The sequence below is a fragment of the Cupressus sempervirens genome, chromosome 10 (genome assembly GCF_028749045.1).
Source record: "Cupressus sempervirens isolate cs-2001-9-10 chromosome 10, ASM2874904v1, whole genome shotgun sequence".
Classification (NCBI taxonomy): domain Eukaryota; kingdom Viridiplantae; phylum Streptophyta; class Pinopsida; order Cupressales; family Cupressaceae; genus Cupressus; species Cupressus sempervirens.
This window is the reverse complement of record NC_143127.1, coordinates 536,864,024-536,885,470: the sequence shown is the minus strand read 5'-3', so window position 1 is coordinate 536,885,470 and position 21,447 is coordinate 536,864,024. Positions and strand designations below refer to the sequence as shown.

Here is a 21,447-nt window from a genome sequence, read left to right as displayed (position 1 = left end):
CGTCACTAGAGCTGCTACATCAGCAAGAAATGCCTCTCCATCCCTATCTCCCGTGCTACTGGATGTTCCTGTTGCACACCCATAGCTGTCTCTACTGCTTCCGCCATACGTTCAACAACACTATACGACGGTCTCACATCTTGAACTGGCTTAGCTACCTGTGCCTGCTCAGTGTCTTCCTCTAGAATGTCGTCTTGTGTCGCTATCTGCATATAGGCCATCCGAGGGATTGAAGTATAGTGGAACCACGTACTCAAATAAGTACTCAACCTCTGAGTTCTACTCTCCCTATCACGTTCAGGTGATGCTGAGTGCTACATCTACTGTAACTACTGCATCCGACCCTACTACATCCAAGTGCACACCAGGTGTAATCTATGAAGGGGCTCGTCGGCTGTTTTACAATTTTACCGACAACAAAAATCATATAATATTCTGAAATAGAGATCTGAAATTAAATATGAAGATAAATCATGACAACCTTATTTTCCAAAGAGATATGGAATACCTCTATTACTGCAAGTTTATCTTCAGACAAAGACTTCACAAATTTTCCTATCTATGAACTCTATCACAAATCCACCAAAGAAATGAATTGGGTTTTCATTCAATCCACCAAAGAATCCCAAAGATTTCCGTCCTTAGATTGCAGAACTGAAAACTAGAAGCTCCCAAATTCTCCAAGAGAAAATAATAAACCAAGCGAGATCAAAATGAACCTCTCAATGTTATTTAATAGCACACCCTTGTGACTCTTGATTTTCCCTCTGCTCATCTCTTGGCACCTTTTCTTTGTGCCTTTATTACCATCCTTAAATTAGAATGACTTACAATAATTTTTCAGTAAGGTCCATTAAAGTCATTTTAATAATTAAATTAAGCTGCCATTAAATTTGATATATTTGGACAACTTAAATATTAAATTGACTTTTAATCTTCCCAAAGGGGGACATTACAGTTTACCCTTCCTGAAGTTTGCTTGTTTCAAGAAATTTGCACCTGCATACTGAAACCTGCTTGGATCCCATTTCAACCTCAGGAATTTTGCTCTGCCAATATGCTATGCTACTATGATATAAACATCTCTATGCTCGAAGTTGTGAGGCCACCCATCAAAATTCGACTAAAGTAATGTACCAAACATACCAATGCCAAGATCCCAAATATCATGCTATCACAACTGTCAAATATGAAGAGATAGTAGCATATCAAGGATCTATCAACACCGAACAACTCTTCAACATGGAAAACCATATCAACCCATCCTATGCTGATGGTGTAAAATAGAACATTTCCCGTAAGTCTGAAAACTCTAAGAGAGCTGAACTCGATGTCAAGTAATATGGTCTGCCAAGGTAACTCAAGAAAGACCACATCAATAAACTGCCTGCCAAGGTAACTCAAGAAAGACCACATCAACAAGCACCATGCCAATCATGATCTTGGGTAATTGAAAGAATAATCCATTTAACCGAAAAGTAAGAATCTCAGTATCTCCTCTCATGACATCCCAATGCTATGTAATATAGCCTGCCAAGATAACTCAAGAAAGACCACATCAACAAACTCTCAGCAAATCATGATCCCGGGTAACATAAGGAATAATCCATTCAACCAAAAAGTAAGAATCTCAGTATCTCCTCTCATGACACCCCAGAAAAGAATCTGATTCATCATTGTCGAGGGACTAGAATAGAAGTCGTATAACCAACCCTTACATTAAATACCAATTGTTACCTTTGTGGTCAATCATTAAAATTTAAAACCATGACACTAACAATCAACCTCCATATGCGAGTATCCCAACAATCCCAATTCTCTCCAATCAATTCATCATCCTTTGAAAGAACACATAATAATGCTATGAAGTGACTGTAGTAACTCAAATTATCCCATGTGAAAGTGAAGAATAACTGAGTTGTACCCACAAGATGTCTCACATCTAGCTATACTGATGTCTGCAAGTGTGCAAAAATAAATTGTTCAAAGGCTGAAGTCAATACCAATAGTGAAGAGGAACTAGTACAACAGTGATCAATCTGAAATGCCACCAAACACATAGAAATCATGAGTAGGGAAGTAGCTGAAATCTATCTCTTTTGATAAAATCATATCTTCCATTAATCCTTAACCAAGAAATTCTCAGCTGCTGAACCACAGTATCCATCCAACTCATCTGTACATAAAAATCCAAACCCATGTGTAAGCTGATTGAAAAAAGGGCAGCGGTACTTACTCTAGAAATTGATCCCACTACAATCCTGTGACCAAAAATTATCACTAGGAATTGCACATGGGCCCAAATCCTTCAATCAGATCTATTCTCATCACTGGAGTAAAAAAGAACTCCCTCATCCAATTTGAAGGGTGGTTTATCAAATATCCAATCAACATCCACCTCAAACATATAATTGTCAATCAACTAATAATTCTCCTTTACTTCAAACTCGTACAAAACCGGTCTAAATTTTTATTACTTGATCTTTGAGGACAACTATCAATTCATAAGTTTGTTGTAGGTTGTCAAGTTTCTTAATCACCTCCTTGAAAAACTCAACCTTTCATTGTAATTCCCCCTCTTCTAGTTTGAGGAATAAATGCTGAAACCTGCAGCAAAATCACGAGTACATGATAAAAATATATATAATCAGGAAATCAAGATCCTGCAATATGTTAGTAAATACTAAGATAATTTATTATTGATTTGGTACTACCCCTTACTAACCTTTTATAATCCTTAGAACGGACTCTTCTCAGATTTACCTAACCCTCTTGTGAGAACAATTCTCAATTAGGCAATCGTCATATGAGGAGCGCTTCCCTAAGGCCTCTGGGATCTCTATTAATGAGCATACTCATTAACAATCATTACTTGGTAGAGATCCCACCTCTATCCAACTCTAGTCTCTAACATATGCATATGATTAACCACTACAATACATATTGTCTCTAGAGATTCTCAATAAATCTCCCTTGGATGCGACTTTCATATAGAATGCCCTCTAATCTTTGAGCTCTCCTTATAGAGAAAGTCGACATTCAATGATGAATGTCCTCTGCCCATCTTGATGGGTCCCTATGAGACTATAATGTTATCATTGTAGTCGGTAAATAATTGTAATGAGCTGACGGGTAGGATAGTATATATTATTTGTTATGTAGCCAACTTGTGCCCGACGGGTTCCTTCGGGAACCTTCTGAAAGGCGCTTCGGTGAGTATTTATACCCCCTTCGGGAAGCATTGTAAATATATCATATCATCGAGCATAATGTATTGTTTTGGCATATGCGAATAAAGGAAGTAGTTTTGCTATATCCATCTATTGTTTGTGTACATCAATCAATTAATCTATGCGATAAACATTTGGTGCCGTTGCCCGATGGACCTTGTACGACAATAGAAGGATGAAGACTAAATGCCGAATCAATTGAACAAGAATAAAAAAAAAGTTAAAGGAAAAGGACGAATTACGCACAACGCATGAAAATTTAATTTTGGCACAACAGGCTGAACGTAGACGGAGATTTCAGCAAGTTACCGATGGACATAGAAGCACTGAAAAATTGTTGGAAGAGACTCGACAGTGGCTCGATTTGGTGGAAGAAGCAAGGGAGGAGTTTCTGAACCTGTATATGCTGAGGGAAGTGAATCTAGATGGAAGGGGATTGACTCGCACGGCTCAGAGTGCCGAGGGAGCACAAGCGTGGAGTGAACTCTTCGTTTGAGATATACTTCCGGAACAGACAGCTTCGGTTGACGAAAATCCTTCTTCACAAAACAGCGCGGGTGTCGGAAACAGTGCGGGTGTCGAAAACAGTGCGGGTGTCGGAAACAGCGCGGGTGTCGGAAATAGCGTGGGTATCAAAAACAACGCGGGTGTACAGAACAGTGCGAGTGTGTGGAACAACACGAGTGTGAATAGTATAGGTATACAGAACAGCGCGGGTATTCAGAATAATGCGGGAGCAAAACAATGCGGGAGTACAAAACAACGCGGGAGTGCAAAACAGCGCAGGTACACAACAAAACCCACATCAGTAATAATGGCAGGACCAAAAGAAAAGTTGCCTAAATTTGATGGTGAAGGAATCGTCGATCCGATTTGACATTATAAAACATGTGAAATGATCAAGAGGGCGAATGGCATAACAAATACAAACGAATGGGTTCGACAGTTTCCGACCACCCTACGGGGTGTTGCGATTGATTGGTTTATTGATACCGATTCACAAAAGTTAAACAGTTGGGATAACATTAAAAAGGAGTTCATCATAGAATTTCAATTCTTGCACGACAATAATGAAATTGTAGTGGAGATATTCAATACTAAGCAGGGGAAGAATGAAACAGTCCAAGTCTTCGCAAGGAAGTTGAAGGACTTGATCAATAAGATGGAGAATAAGCTGGCTAATGGGTTACAAAAAAGATGGTTCATTGAAGGCCTTCACCCGAAGCTGTGAAAGAAGATGAAGATCGTGCCACCATCGACATACATTGAAGCGTACAATCGGGCAATGAACCTTGAAAGTGACCGGAAGACAAAGAAGAAAAAGAGCAGCTCATCCGAATCAGATGACGATGCATCTTCAGGAGAAGATAGCAACGATGATGAGGGCAGCAGCAAGAAGGTCTGTGCCCTCCAGAAAGACATGATACGGATGATGGAGTTCAAGAACATGAACAAGGAGACTAAGGGCAATGAGCTATGGTGCACGGAGTGCAAGAAAGGCCATACGAAGGGATCCTGCTCGAAAGATCAATTTTGTGAGATTTGCCAGATTCTGGGACACTCGGTAAAGGAATGCCCTTTCAACTTGAAATCAAGAGCCCCACAACAAGTGTTCCTCACGTAGGAAGCGTCCGTGTTAGGAGGGAGCGGGAACACCAATACGGAAGGTGCCACATCGGGTGGATACAGAAACAACTGACGTGGTCAAAACAACAACAACAGTAGCAATAGCAGCAACAATAACAACAACAACAATAATGGCAGGACGAGTTGAATCAGTATGATGCGAATGGTCGGCTGATAGTCCAATGCCGCACATGCAATTTGTGGGGTCACTTCGCCCGAGAGTGCACAACGGCGAACACACCGAAGTTGTTATGCCGATGGTGTGGACTTGGCGATCATGACGATGCTAAGTGCCCGAAGTTTGGAGTAAACTTGATTACTGTCAGGACAGACGAAGAAGTTCTGGCAATCACGCAGAAGCAAGCGAAGCTCTATCCTGATCTGACGGAGGAAAAGAAGAGACTGGAGGAAGCTTGGGCAGAGATTTAGTGAGCAACATAGGTAGAAACAACACACCTCAAGAACTCGCCTGGTACCTTCGTACGGAACTGCGTAGAACAGAATATCGTACGGCAAATATTGCAAGCTGAGGTACCTGTCAAGATAAATGATCTATTACTCACTATGCCTCAACTCCGTACGACACTCACAAATATAGTCCCGAATGCTAACCAGTAGAGTAAGGAAAGGAGAAATAGGGGGCGCAAGTGCAGAAGACTTGATGCTATTAGCTCTTTCATTCGGACGCTATCCGATAGTTGTCGAAATGGGCATTCTCGAGACTGTGTTAACAGACATGATCGTGGATAGAGGATCTGGTGTCAATGTGCTACTAGAGGATATCTGGAAAAAGTTGGGATAGCTGACATTGTGGCCACCTACCTTCCAGTTGTTAACAACCGATCAACATGGAATCAAGCCATTGGGAGTACTCATAGCGCAACCAGTGACGATTGGAACACAACTGTTCTTCTTGGACTTCGTCGTGATTCCCCTGAGGCGGAAAGGATACGATACTATTTTGGGTCGGGGGTGGCTGATACAAGCCAAGGCAAAACACGATTGGAAGAAAAATACTTGATCACTTGAAAGCAAAGGCCGGAAGTATGTCATCGATCTACACACTTAAATGGTTGGAGAAGAAGCTCTATTGTCGGATTCCAAAGGAGAAAAGGATGAGAGGAGGTAGAGTATGAAATCAGATTAGGGGGGAGTCCTACGATTGGAAGGAGATGACGATTTGGATTTAGTAAATGGTCTTTACCATTGGCAGATAGAAGACTCTGAACTGTTTCAGAGCTGCAACGTACTGACGATAGAAGGACATGGTACTGATGAATTTTCAAAGGAATTCACCAAGATGAAGGAAGGAGATGCGCCATTGGATGTGACACCCGCACATAAGTTCACTGAAGGGGAACCCATCAAATATGTAATGTCCCTTTTTTGACAGGCACTAGCTACTTGTTTTTTTTAGCCTTTAATTTTCCCTGGAGGCTAAAAAGGGAAGAAATAAAGGGGAAAAAATATATTAGATTAATTACTTATAAGGATATTAAAAATAAAATATTAAAAAGTAACCTTATATTTAATTAATTTAATATTAAAGTGACTAAAGTAATAAAATATCAAAAAGTCACTTAAAAGAATAAAGTAATAGATTATTCTAGAAGTTTCTTGAAGTTACATATGAATTCTTTATAAGGAGCTTTTGGGGGGCATTTGAAACATCGGGAGTTGCATAATCATCTATTGTGTTGAGAGCTTTAGTGCTTGTAGGTTTGCTTGAGGGTTTGAAGACTCTAAGGTGCCAATTTCGGTTGTGAGATATCAACCCTAGTTGGAGGAGTGGAATTGGTATTCAGCAAATTCATTTGAGCTTCATTCGGTGTTAATTTTTGTAGGAGTTTAAGGCTGTATGGCTAGGCCTGGGAAGGCATTTTCGGTACCCATAAAAAAAATCACAAAAGTTGCTACATCAAATTCGCAATGTAGCTGGTTTGATGTGATTTTATCCTGGGCATATAACGTCACTTCCTAGCAATGATTATAACAGGTTGAAGAGGTGCAGGGTGACTTAGTTTGGTGCAGTTGTACATAGCAGAAGTTTCCAGCATCATAGTGGATAACAAGAAGGTACAGGTCTGTACTAGTTTAGTTCAGCAGTAGAGATACAACAGTGAAAGGAAGTAATGCACAGATCGAACTAGAAGACAGAGTGTGTAGAAGCAAATCCAGGGACAGCTAGTACTGTTGGTGGCTTTCCAAACTCAAGGGAGACTACTTAGCCATAAACATCTTCAATACTATTCCAGGTTCTCTCCTTGTTTTACAATTGTGAAAGGAGGTTCATTTTGATAGGAATTTATTGTCTTGCCAAGTATTTGTGCTAAACATTCAGTCATTTAAGGAAATCAGTTAAAATTAGCTGTTCAATTTGTATGCCAAATGTTCGATAGAATGCCTCATTGCATATTCATTCATGGAATGCATGCCAAGTATTTGTGAAAATACCTCTTGGCTGTAGGAGTACTTTTCATATCAGAATTTCATGTATTTGCATTGAAAAAAGAAATAAAAAGAAGTTACATATCATTAGCACTTCAAGCAGTTACTTTGCAATCATTTGTTTTTACCAAAACATCATTGGCATAAAAAAAACAAAACAAGCAAACATCAGCAAACCCAGGTTGCAGGGAAAATGTTTGACAAAATTACCAAGGCAGAAAACAGGGATAAAACTTCAAATTTGTCAAGGCACTTTGTAGTGGCATCAGAGCTAAAGTTCTTGCCATCCTGTACGGGTTATGAGTGGAGAGTTTCCAAATGTTCCATTCATAAATCCTTTGGATAAATTCTATAACAAGGCAAGAAAGGGCTTAAGTCCTTTAGAACTCATGGAAGAAAGAAGTACCCAGCAAATGCTTAATGCTCTTGCAAGAGAGCAACATGAGTTGAGAGATGAAATGGCAAGAGGAAGAGAAGAACTGTCACATATCCTTGGACAGCTAGTAGATAACAGAAACAATGGAAATGGGCAGAATGGACAAACTAGGGGTCAAGAAAACAATGACACAACTCAAAGCAGTGCTAGAACAGCAAGTAGAGCTACTCCTAGGCCTCTTATGCCTACATTTTTGAGAGAACAGGGTGCTGCAAATCAGGACCAGCAAGTAAGAGAAGAGGGATATGGTGATTATTTGAGGGAGTACAACTCTCTAGGTGACGATTTCAAGGCTGCCATGTCACTAGTAGACTTTTGTGGTCGTAAATTGAGAAATAGACCAAGAAACAATCAACGGGGAGTGCAAAATCAAGACTTGCAGCATAAGGTGGGAAAGCTAACCTTACCATCATTTGATGGAAGTAACAAAGGTACAGCTAGAGCTTGGGTTCAGAAGCTTGACACATATTTGCAGCTCAATCCTATGTTGGAAACAGAGGCTATCCAGTACGCCACACACCATTTGGAAGGTGAAGCACATGAATGGTGGTACCATGGACTTGTCACCTTGGGGCATGCCAACATTACTTCATATTTGGAATTCACCCAGAAGCTCATTGACAGGTTTGATTGTAAGGATCCTGAACTCCACTTTAGGGAGTTAGCACAACTCAGGAAGACTAATTCAGTGGATGCTTACATCACAGAGTTCCAACGGTTGGCAGTTATGATGACAGATATTTTAGAACAGCGGTTGGTTATGCTCTTCATTGAGGGATTGACAGAGCCTCTTCGTGGTTGGGTTAAGGCTTTCAAACTAGATTCTCTCTAGGATGCTATCATGAAGACTAGAGACATCGAATATTCTAAATCTAGCATCAGGGCTCCTAGCAAGCCTTTCACATCCCATAAGGATAAGGGGAAGAAGCCATTCCAAAAGAAGAGTAATAAGGCGAACTTTGATGAAGCCTATAGACAAGAGTGTAGGCTTAAGGGGATTTGCTATCATTGCAAGGAGAAATGGACTAGTGGGAAAGGCTTACTTAATTGAGGTGATATCAGATGATGAGAGCAGTTCTGAGGAAGAGGAACCTCAAAGGGAAGACAATAATGGTTCAGATGGGGAAAATCATGATGAGATCATTGCTTCTATCTCCAGTGCTCCTAAGTTCAGCTCTTTCAAAGTTCATGGGGTCCTACAAGGTCATCAGATAGCAGTATTGATTGACAGTGGAGCTACTCATAACTTCATTGATGCATCATTGGTGAACAAGCGACAAATTCCTCTAGAGGATTTTGAGGGATTCAGTGTGATGGTGGTTTATGGGCGTAAGATAGCTTGTACCCAGTGGATTCCACATTTGTCTATTACGATGGGTAACCACACAGTTACAGATGATTTCTATGTGGTTGACTTGGGTGATATCCATGCCATACTTGGGGTCCAATGGTTGCAGTCATTAGGGAAGTACTCATAGAACTTCCAAACCATGGAACTTAAGTTCAGAGATGCTGATGGGCGTAGAGTGGTGCTTAGAGGTATGGCATCTAAAGCACCTAAGATTGTTTCAGCTAGACGTATGGAGAGCATTTTTAGGCATGATGACATAGTTTGGGCAGCGGAGTGTGTGATCACTCTTAAGGAATCTACAGATTCAGGACAGCTAGTTCACATTGACATCAAGGAGCTATTGGGCAAACATGATAGGGTTTTTGGTGAGATACCCCCAGGGAGGCCACCAGACAGAGGCTTCGAGCATACTATTGAGTTGGAAGAAGGGCCCAAGCCAGTGATTACTACCCCTTATCATCATTCTAAGAAATATAAGGATGAGATCGAGAAAGCAATCAAGGAATTGCTTGATATGGGGCACATTCGTCCTAGCTCCAGCCCTTTCGCTTCTTCAGTGGTCCTGGTGAAGAAGAAAGATGGGACCATGAGAATGTGTATAGATTACCAAGCCCTCAATAAGAAAACAATCAAGAATAGGTATCCGATACCTAGGATCGATGAGTTATTAGATGAGTTACATGGGGCAGTATATTTTTCAAAGATTGATCTTTGATCAGGTTACCATCAGATTAGAGTGAGGGAACAAGATGTGCACAAGACTGCTTTCCGATGCCACTATGGGCACTATGAGTTCTTGGTGATGCCATTTGGATTAACTAACGTACCTGCCACATTCCAGTCTTCTATGAATCATATCTTCAACAAACAGTTGCGTAAGTTCCTCTTGGTATTCTTTGATGATTTGCTCATATACAGTAAAACTTTGGAAGAACACTTGTAGCAACTTGATGAGATCCTTACCATCATGGAGGAGCAGTCCTTGTACGCTAAGGCTTCAAAATGTGAGTTCGACCTTAGAGAGATTCTTTATTTGGGACACGTGATTAGTGCAGAGGGTGTCCAAGTGCACCAAGAGAAAATATAGGCTATTCTTGATTGGCCCACACCATGGTCACTTACAGAGCTATGGGGCTTCTTCGGACTGTGCAGTTACTATAGGCGTTTTGTTAAGGGGTTCTCACAGTTGGGGGCACCTTTGACAGATTTGACCAAGAAGGGTGCATTTTGTTGGATAGCAGAGGCGCAGTGAGCTTTTGATAAGCTCAAGGAGGTGATGAATAGTTGTCCAGTGTTGGCACTTCCTAATTTCACGCAGCCCTTCACTCTAGAGTGTGATGCTTCAGGGGAAGGTATTGGTGCAGAATCGACACCCTATCACCTTTGAGAGCCGTAAGTTGAAGGGAGTTGAGAGACTATACTCCATCTATGATAAGGAGATGCTTGCCATTATGCATGCCTGTATCTAGCTGGGGGTAAATTTGTGGTAAGGATAGATCATAACAGTCTCAGATACTTCTTAGGGTAGAAGGACTTGAACGAGAGACAGCAGAAGTGGGTTAGCAGGATACAGGCATATGATTTCGATATAGAGTATGTTAAGGGGAAGAAGAACATTGTTGCAGATGCTCTCTCCAGGAGGCCTTCAGCTTGGTCACTTTCTAAGATTTCGGCAGATTGGAAATCCATCTTACTGATGGAGTACTCCAAGAATACATTTGCTTGTGAGTTGATGGATGGACTGATTCAGGATGATAGGTACAGGATATTTGATGATGTGATTTACTACAAGGATAGGATCTACCTGGTACCAGAATCAAAATTGAAGGAGAAGATACTACAAGCTTGCCATGTTACACCCCTAACAGGCCATTAGGGCTACTTCAAAACATATAGACAGATTAGAGAGAGGTTTTCATGGAAAGGCCTCAAGGATGATGTGTTGAAGCATGTGAAGGAGTGCGTGACTTGCCAGTAGAATAAGTCCGAGCATACACATCTAGCTGGGTTACTTCAGCCTTTGCCCATTCTTGAGTAGAAGTGGGAGAGTATTTCAATGGACTTCATCACAAGCCTACCCAAGGTACAAGGAAGAGATAGCATCTTTGTTGTGGTAGACCGGCTCACAAAATACGCACATTTCTTTGCTATTCTGACAGAGTACAAGGCTTCACAAGTGGTTGAGCTATTTTTCAGGGAGATCTTTAGATTGCATGGGCTACCTAAGAACATAGTCAGCGACAGGGATAGCAGGTTTATGAGTGCTTTTTGGCAGGAGCTGTTTAGACTGACAGGCACTGAGTTGACACCTAGTACCAGTTATCACCCTCAAACTGATGGGCAAACATAAATTGTTAATAAGTGGGTTGAGGGGTACTTGCATAATTATGTGGTAGGACAACAACGAGCTTGGATCAGGTGGTTGCATTTAGGAGAGTATTGCTACAATACCACACACCATATGTCCATTGGAATGAGTCCTTTCAGAGCCTTGTACGGGTATGATGCACCTTCATTCATGGAGATGGCTTTTGATGAGAGTAGGGCACCTAAAGAAAAAATTGGATTCAGGAAAGCCAAGATATATTGAAGGCACTCAAGGATAATCTGGTGATGGCACAGAATCAGCAAAAGATTTGTGCAGATAAACACAAGGTTGAGCGCAGTTTTGAGATTGGTGATATGCTATATTTATGACTGTAGCCTTATAGACAGTCCTCTCTTAAGAATAGTGGACCAGAGAAACTGAGACCAAGGTTCTACGGTCCATGCAGGGTTACCAGGGTTACCAAGAGGATTGGGGAGGTAGCATATGAGTTAGAGCTGCCTGCGAGCAGCAAGATTCATAATGGATTTCATGTTTCATGCCTCGAGAAGGCATTAGGTCAGCAGGTTATCTCTTCCACAGACCTTCCACCATTGGATGAGGAGGGGCATTTGGTCTTGGTGCTTGAAGAGATCATAGATGTTAGAGAGAGGAAATTGCGGAACAGAGTGACTAAGGAGTACTTGGTGAGATGGAAGGAACTGCCTGCAAAGGATGCCACATGGGAGAATGAGCAGATTTTACAGCTCCTGAGTTTGCAATTGCTTGAGGACAAGCAATTTCGGGAAGGGAGGACTGTAATGTCCCCTTTTTGACAGGCACTAGCTACTTGTTTTTTTTAGCCTTTAATTTTCCCCGGAGGCTAAAAAGGGAAGAAATAAAGGGGAAAAAATTATATTAGATTAATTACTTATAAGGTTATTAAAAATAAAATATTAAAAAGTAACCTTATATTTAATTAATTTAATATTAAAGTGACTAAAGTAATAAAATATCAAAAAGTCACTTAAAAGAATAAAGTAATAGATTATTCTAGAAGTTTCTTGAAGTTACTTATGAATTCTTTATAAGGAGCTTTTGGTGGGCATTTGAAACATCGGGAGTTGCATAATCATCTATTGTGCTGAGAGCTTTAGTGCTTGCAGGTTTTCCTGAGGGTTTGAAGACTCTAAGGTGCCAATTTTGGTTGTGAGATATCAACCCTAGTTGGAGGAGTGGAATTGGTATTCAGCCAATTCATTTGAGCTTCATTCGGTGTTAATTTTTGTAGGAGTTTAAGGCTGTACGACTGGGCCTGGGAAGGCATTTTCGGAACCCATAAAAAAAATCACAAAAATTGCTACATCAAATTTGCAGTGTAGCTGTGTTGATGTGATTTTATCCTGGGCATATAACATTACTTCCTAGCAATGATTATAACAGGTTGAAGAGGTGAAGGGTGACTCAGTTTGGTGCAGCTGTACATAGCAGAAGTTTCCAGCCTCATAGTGGATAACAAGAAGGTACAGGTCTGTACTAGTTTAGTTCAGCAGTAGAGATACAGCAGTGAAAGGAAGTAATGCACAGATCGAACTAGAAGACAGAGTGTGTAGAAGCAAATCTAGGGACAGCTAGTACTGTTGGTGGCTTTCCAAACTCAAGGGAGACTACTCAGCCATAAACATCTTCAATACTATTCCAGGTTCTCTCCTTGTTTTACAATTGTGAAAGGAGGTTCATTTTGATAGGAATTTATTGTCTTGCCAAGTATTTGTGCTAAACATTCAGTCATTTAAGGAAATCAGTTAAAATTAGCTATTCAGTTTGTATGCCAAATGTTCAATAAAATGCCTCATTGCATATTCATTCATGGGATGCATGCCAAGTATTTGTGAAAATACCTCTTGGCTTTAGGAGTACTTTTCATATCAGAATTTCATGTATTTGCATTGAAAAAAGAAATAAAAAGAAGTTGCATATCATTAGCACTTCAAGCAGTTACTTTGCAATCATTTGTATTTACCAAAACATCATTGGCATCAAAAAAACAAAACAAGCAAATATCAGCAAACCCAGATTGCAGGGAAAGTGTTTGACAAAATTACCAAGGTAGAAAACAGGGATAAAACTTCAAATTTGTCAAGGCACTTTACAAAATATGATGAAGCCACGCTGCAAGCCATGAATTTAGGAGATGAAGCCGAACCACGAAACATACTGGTGGGAGATAACTGGGACCCAGTACTGAAGGCAACAACATTTAGGATATTTTTGGAGTATAATGATGTGTTTGCATGGACATACAAGGACCTGAAAGGAGTACCCCCAGAACTGTGTGTGCACTGCATCCCGTTGATCGAAGGCGCAGTACTTGTACGGAAGCGGCCCTACAGGATGAACAAGAACTATGCGGCACGGGTTACGAAGGAAATCAACTGGATGCTGGAGGCCGGCATTATCTTCAAGGTGCAGACTAGTGAATGGGTGTCCCTGATAGTAATCTCACTAAAGAAGGATACCACTCAGATTCGGATATGCGTTGATTTCAAATGCTTGAATGTAGTCACCATCAAGGATCCGTTCCCGATCCCATTCATGGACAACATCTTGGAGGAGGTAGCGGGGCATGAGATCTACTCATTTATGGATGGTTTTTCTGGATACAATCAAATTTCAATCGTAGAGGAGGATAAGTTGAAGACGACCTTTGTCGTAGAAGATGGGGTGTACGCCTATAATCGAATGCTGTTCGGTCTGTGCAATGCACTTGCGACATTCTACCGAATCATACTACACATCTTTGATAAGATGTCCGTCGGAAACTTCAAGGCATTTCTGGATGATTGGTCAGTGTTAAGTGCGGAGGAAAAACATCTGGTAGCATTGGGCGAATGTATGGAGAGATGCCGACGTGCGCGCCTGGCCCTCAACCCAAAGAAGTGCAGGTTTATGGTTCCCTAGGGAAGGTTGCTCGGACACATAGTCTATAAGGAGGGGTTGAAGACAGATCCGGATAAGGTGAGAGTGATATTGGAGATGTAGCTGTCTACCAATGTAACGAAGGTAAAATCTTTCCTCGGACATATAGGCTATTACAAACGCTTCATCAAATTTTTTGCCAAGGTAGCATATCCGCTGGACAGGTTAACGTGCAAGGGAGAATTATTCCGATGGGAAAAGGATCAAGATGAAGCATTTAAAGGGCTCAAAATGCAGTTGGCTACGACACCCATCCTGGCGTATCCGGATTGGAGCAGAGAATTTCATGTACATGTCGACGCGTCCAATTATGCAATTGGAGCAACACTGGCACAAACAGGTACCCACGGGCTGGATCAATCGATCTACTTTGCCAGTTGACTACTATCAAAAGCTGAACAGAATTGCAGTACGACCGAACAGGAGGCTTTGGGGATGGTCTATGCAGTACAAAAATTTCGTAATTACTTGTTGGCGACACCGTTTGTCTTCTATGTTGACCATTAGGCTCTACTGTATATGATCAACGAACCTGTCATTCAAGGAAGGATCAGCCGCTAGTTACTCTTGTTGTAGGTGTTTACCTTCAAGATCATTGTATAGCCAGGAAAGAAACACGTAAGCGTAGATCATCTGTCACGTATCAGAATAGGAGAACCGAAAAACGGTGTGAATGATGACTTTCTTGATGCACAATTGTTTCAGATTGCTGCACTACTAAAGTGATACACAAGCATTGGCAAGTACCTGTCGACAGGATAGTTTCCAAGTAGCATTCCACTGAATGAAAGACAGAAGTTGGTAATATGGAGCCAAACATTTCAGCTAATTAATGGGCTATTGTATAAAATGGGACCCGATCAGATCCTGAGCCGCTGTGTCCTAGAGGAAGAGATCCCACGGGTACTGAGGGAAGCGCATGAAGGACCGACAGGAGGACACATGGGGCCGGACACAACTGCACAAAAGATACTCCTGGCAAGATTATGGTGGCTAATGGTACACAACAACGCTAGGGAGTGGGTCGTTGCATGCAATACATGTTAGCGAGCTGGGAAACCTTTGAAGAGAGACTTCATGCCTCTGACTCCCTCTCATGCTCAGGAGCTCTTTGAACGATGGGGTTTGGACTTTATTGGACCTCTGAAGACGAGCAGAACTAGAAGGTGTTGTTATATCGTTGTCGCGATGGAGTAGTTGACCAAATGGGTGGAGGCACGTGCAGTACCAGACAACTCAGCGGTAAGCATAGCAAAGTTTATTTATGAACAAATTATTACTAGGTATGGATCCCATTGCAGTTAACGAGTGATAGAGGAGGACATTTTGTAAACCATGTTATCTGCCTGCTCACCATGGAGTTCAAAATTCATCATTCGTAATCAAGCCCGTACTACCCAAGAGCAAACGAATAGGCCAAGGCTACCAATAAAGTCCTGGTATCGATTATATACAAATCTTGCACGGTCGAAGGTGAGGACTGGGAGGAAAAATTACCCTCCGCCCTTTGGGCTTATCGCACGGCGTATAAAGTCACAACGGGGCACATGCCGTTTCAACTGATGTTCGGACAGGAGGTTATAGTACCAGCGGAATTCATGATACCAAGCCTAAGGATTGCACTGGAAAACAAGTTAGGAGACATGGAAAGCTTAAGGGAGCGACTATACAAACTAAACAGGCTAGAGGAGAAGCGATTATTGGTGCAGTGGGCAATTGAGGTAACACAAAACAGGTGGAAGGCATGGCACGATAAGCACTTGAAACTGAACAGGTTTCAACCCGGACAGTGGGTGTTGAAGTACGACGGCTGGAATGAGATCAAACCAGGCAAGTTCAAGGTTAAGTGAGTCGGGCTGTATCAAATCCGGGAGGTAGGCGACAATGGAGCGGTCAAGTTATGGACGCTCGATGGACAGGAAGTTCCTGACATAGTCAATGGGTGCAGGTTAAAAATTTATCGCACGCCTTCATCACCTCAAATTGTGAGGGAGTAATAGTATTGTATCGGGGAAAAAAACAAAAAACAAAAATGAGAGAGAGAAAAGATTGTACGGATTTTTAACCTTGCTCACCGTACGGATTTTTCATATTATAAAGTCTGGCAAGAGCGTACAGATTTTTTTTATATTAAGTCTGAAATTGGCATAAAACTGTACGGTTTCTTTGACACAAGAATGTACAGATTTTTTCTAAAGTACACACTTTCACAACTCCATTATCCGTACAACGTATGGACCCCCTCAGGTGCATGAAATTGTCGTACGACGTTTAGAGGTCTCAGGTAATAACAATCAGAATAGAGGGTTATAAATTTTTTAATACTTCTAAATATGAAGAGTCAAAAAGACGGCAAGAATTTTAAGGCTGATTGCAGAGGAGAGAGGGCTTTTGATGTATGGACGAAGACTACGAGTTTTTAGAGTTCCATTTGTTGTCATCAGAACCTCCGAAAGGGAATGATAGCCCTTGAATACAAACTTTGACTGATTTATTTGAAATACGGACTAGAAAGAACTTGATGATGCGAAGAATAAAGAAGCGAAGAGTATCTTTTGGAAAAAATGAATACTTAAGAATGAAGTCTGCAAGGTGGTCATTGAGGGTGGATCTGTCGACAATTTAGTTTCAGTCGGAGGAGGATGACAACGTACCTGAGGATCAATCTTGTCTTTTTGTTTTCAAAGATGACTTTCATGTGGACAAAATGCTATATGATGTGGTGCCAATAGATGCTTTTCATTTGTTAGCATTGGCGTCATGACAGAAGGTAATTAATTCATCGCGATTGAGGCAATACTTACGAGATACAACATGAAGGAAAGAAGCATCTCAAATTGTGGAAAGAGCAGAAGCACGTATCTCTTCCTGAAGCGACAAGCCAAGAACTAAGTTAATTGATTCAACTGCACCCTTTGCAATTTGCCGTACGAGTTTAGGGAGCAACCACAGAATTTGTCTAACTCACCGTATAGGTTTTTGAGGAAAGCCATTGGTAGTGTACGGATTTTGGTTGTACGGTGTGTGAATTTTGGAGAAAGTTAGACTTCGGCAGCGTACAGAAATTTCAATTTTGGATGCAATGTACAGATTTTTTTAAAGGAAGGCAGCATATGGAAATTTCAGTTTTCAATACAATGTACGGATTTCTAAAGGAATGGCCAGTGCACGGGTTTTAGCAAGCAGTATACGGCTTCTTTCATATAGTCACAAAACATATTTTTTCATGTATTCATAGTACGGATTTTTGGAGCTAGCACATGATTCAGCACAAAATTTTGGAGAAGATTGCAAAACTTAAGAGCCAGGCGTACGGATTTATTAGTTGGCCTTGGAGTGTTTCAGGAAATACCACCGTACTGAATTAAAATATTATTGCCGGACATTACCGTACTAATCCGTACGCTTGGAGAAAGAAGAATATAATAATTGACCTACACGAATATGGAGTCTGCAGGCAAGCAAAAGTGGAAAAAGCAATTTTAATAGTCTAAAGTTGGGGAGGGCATGAACATGTCTAGTGCGGGAAATCAGAATGAAGGCACCAGCAACAAGTAGAAGCGGAAACCCCTGACACCTGCAGCAGTCGAAATCACACCACAAACTACATAATTTGAGGGGTTGAGTGGAATAGATTGTAGAAGATGGTGGCAAGAAACCCTTGATACGCATCCAGTAAAAGCTAGCATCAGAAGAGCGCAAGTAGAATGGGCTATTCAAATGCCTGTTTTTTGCATTCGAGACTATGAAGGGTTCCTGCGCGCCATGATTGAGACCTATGGTAGAGCTTCACGAAGGAGCACATTTGAGTATTTAGATAGGGACTTGGTGGTCTCATTCAAGACAGCTGATTTCACACGAGTCTTTGGTATTCTAGAGCTGTAGGGCAAAAAGGTTCAACTGAAGAAAATTTCTAAGGAGGTAAAGCTATTTTTGATTAGATTGGTATGTGGAGATATGACGGAAGTAGAGCAGGTGGCATTGGCTGTGACATTGAAGGGGAGGGGTTAAAAAAAAACAGACATTTAGGAAGGACCATGGTGATGCCTGATGGACTTGGTCAAAAGCAGGCACGGGATCATCTAGGGCATCTGATATCTCATTTCCATAGGTATCTATGATGAATGGAATAATGAATGGAAAGGTGTACGATTGGGCGTCCATGCTGGCCGAGCGTATGCATGAGTTCATGGCCCTCCAGCATAAGACATTCTATATGCCTCACTATGCCATTGGCCTCTTCCTTGATGCGGCAACACGGATGATTCCAGTAGACGAGTTGGAGGCAAAACTAGGACCACTTGCTCTTGGAGAACCCTCGATCATGCGGTGGAAGCACTTGAATAAAGCCATGGGGTAGAAAGGTGCTGCAGGACAGAAGAGGCCTCGGATGGACATGGGTAGTGATACGGACAGCGGCTGTCAGGAGACATTTTCAGAGGAGAATAGTATAGGGGACGAAGGAGGGGAAGAAGATGATGATGAGGAGGTTCAGGTTGTCATGGCTACCCCCTTGTTGTTTCCGCGCAGTACAGTTCCTATTACTCCCTGTTTGGTGCCAGCAAGTCTACACATGGCTTACATTCCAGGGTTTGGACCCGAACAAGCAGTCACAGTAGGAGCACCATGGCAGCATGGGTAAGGACTTCTCCTATTCGGTCGGGAGTTGGGTTTGCCGTGGGATTTGCTTAGATGACAGCACCCGTCAACCGAGGGACTTTCTCAGCCCCTATTGAAGCACTTCCGGTAGCAGCACCCGTGGCACCTGCTGTATCTCAGCCAACAACAGATGTTGCCCTAGTGCAGCCAACAGGAGTTCCCGTAGCGCAAGAAGCAAGAGTTTCCGAGGCACAGCCAGCAGTGGAAGTCACTGTAGCTCAGCCAGCAGGAGTTCAAGAACCTTCAATAGAGAACGTACCTGACAGAGGGGGGGAGACGGCCATGGAGGTAGCCAATCTTCCAGCACTGGAGTTAGCAGACGAACATAGTACTTCGGGTGTACACTTGGAGGTCGTAGGATCGGATGCAGCGGTGATGGTGGATGCAACACTTTTGGCATCACCAGAGCATGATAGAGTTGCATTCGGGAGGTCAGTACTTTTTTTAGCACGCGGTTCCACCGTGCTCCGAATCCTAGGATGGCTTATGTACCGACTCCTACGCGAGATGATAGTTTCGAGGTAGACACTTAGCCACAGGTAGCACAGCCCGTTCCAGATATTGGACCGTCGCATTGTACTGTTGAGCGTATGGCTGACGCCATGAAGATGGTTATGCAGGGACATTCATCAGCATGGGAGGCAGGAATGAAGGAGGCATTTCTTGCCGACTTTGCAGCTCTAGCCTCACGGGCTCGTCAAGTGTTGGATTCCATGGAGACTCAGGCATTGGATTGGATTGTGAAGGAGCTAGAGGGAGTCATCTCGTTCATGCGAGTTGGATGCCCAACTGTCTTTACGGTCTGTTTTGAGGAGCGAGGTTGGCCGGATGTAGAGACTCATGAGATGCTTCAGGAGTGGGCCACCACAGCGGGTTTTGGTGTGGACAGCCGGGTTGAGGTTTTGTTCCAGGAGATAGTAAGGTTGCACAAGCAGGCGTACTACACTCTTTGGAAGGCTCAGGCAAATCAGGTAGCATCTGAGAGAGCTCGGGAGGAGTTAGCTGCCAGGTTGGCTTCAGAGAGAGCAGTCTGGGAATCTGAGAGGGCGGCCTAGCAATCCGAGAGAGAAGCCCTATTAGCAGAGAAGGAGCAGTTGGCAGCGGAGAAGGTGCAGGCAGCAGCGGACAAGGAGAAGGAGATGGGGGAAGTTGGAGCGATGATGCAGTCCGTGTTGGAGCTTCAGATGGAAGTGGAAGCAGAGCCGAAGGTTCGAAAGGAACAGGTTTACAAGCTTTGGGCCGAGTTGAGCGATCTGAGAGCACGGACCTGTCCCCCTGCATAGCATCTTGGTCATTCCTTGCACAATTTTGATGTATTGTCGTCAGGAGACGATTGTTTTTTTGGGAGGGGATGATGTAGTTGGTAAATAATTGTAATGAGCCGACGGGTAGGATAGTATATATTATTTGTTATGTAGCCGACTTGTGCCCGACGGGTTCCTTCGGGAACCTTCTGAAAGGCCCTTCGGTGAGTATTTATACCCCCTTCAGGAAGCATTGTAAATATATCATATCATCGAGCATAATGTACTGTTTTGGCATATGTGAATAAAGGAAGTAGTTTTGCTATATCCATCTATTGTCTGTGTGCATCAATCAATTAATCTATGTGGTAAACAATCATCTCTATTAATAAAAGATTAAACAATCTAACATATATAAGCCATACCTCTGTAGTATGTGACTACATGCTTCTCAAAACATGTAAATTGGTTATTCTTTAATTTTCTATCATCCCTGGAGTTTAAGTTATTCATCTTTGTAATATATTAGTGTTGTTGTCTTTGTATTTTTATCAGTCTCAATAATCCAGCTATTATCACTGTTTTGTGTCTCCCTGGTATAAGATCATTCTGCAAACTTGGCTATTTCCTCTTTTCCCTATTGGTTGTTCCTCCAACTGCTGTCCCTTTACTTCTTGTTGCAGTGACTTGAGATTACTATCACTATGGATATTTTCGTAGTGCTTGGTACTGTATTGATGTCTTTTTGTGGTGCTCAACTTCCAACTTATCGCCCTCTGTGTTCTGTATGCCTGATTTTATCGCTGTTTGTGCTGTCACATCTTGTATTAACTTGTGTATCCTCTTACGATTAATGTTTATTTTTCCGTGTAATGTTTGCTGGTGCCGAATGTCTTTTTATTCCGTTGAATTACTTAATAGTGACTTATTTATTCTGGTCACTGTTTATGTTTACTTTTCTTATAATAATCTTCACTTATAGTCACAAATCCAATTATATTACTGCTGAACGTTTCAATTAGAATCTCTGCTTATTTGCCGTCACTGTCTTTTATAGAATTGTCAATGTCTTTTTTTCATTCTGCTTTTGTTCGCTGGTGTCCAATTGGCTTCCCTGCTGTCCACTCTTATATGAGTGGCAGCAGTTACACTGGTAACCACTGGTCGCT

General features: G+C 41.9%; 1 protein-coding gene across 4 annotated transcripts in view; it reads left to right on the top strand.

The window, feature by feature from the left end:
• LOC149535014 (uncharacterized) overlaps nt 1-21,447 on the top strand; it is a 286,870-nt gene that overhangs the window by 84,994 nt on the left and 180,429 nt on the right. The gene's annotated exons all lie outside the window — the stretch shown is intronic.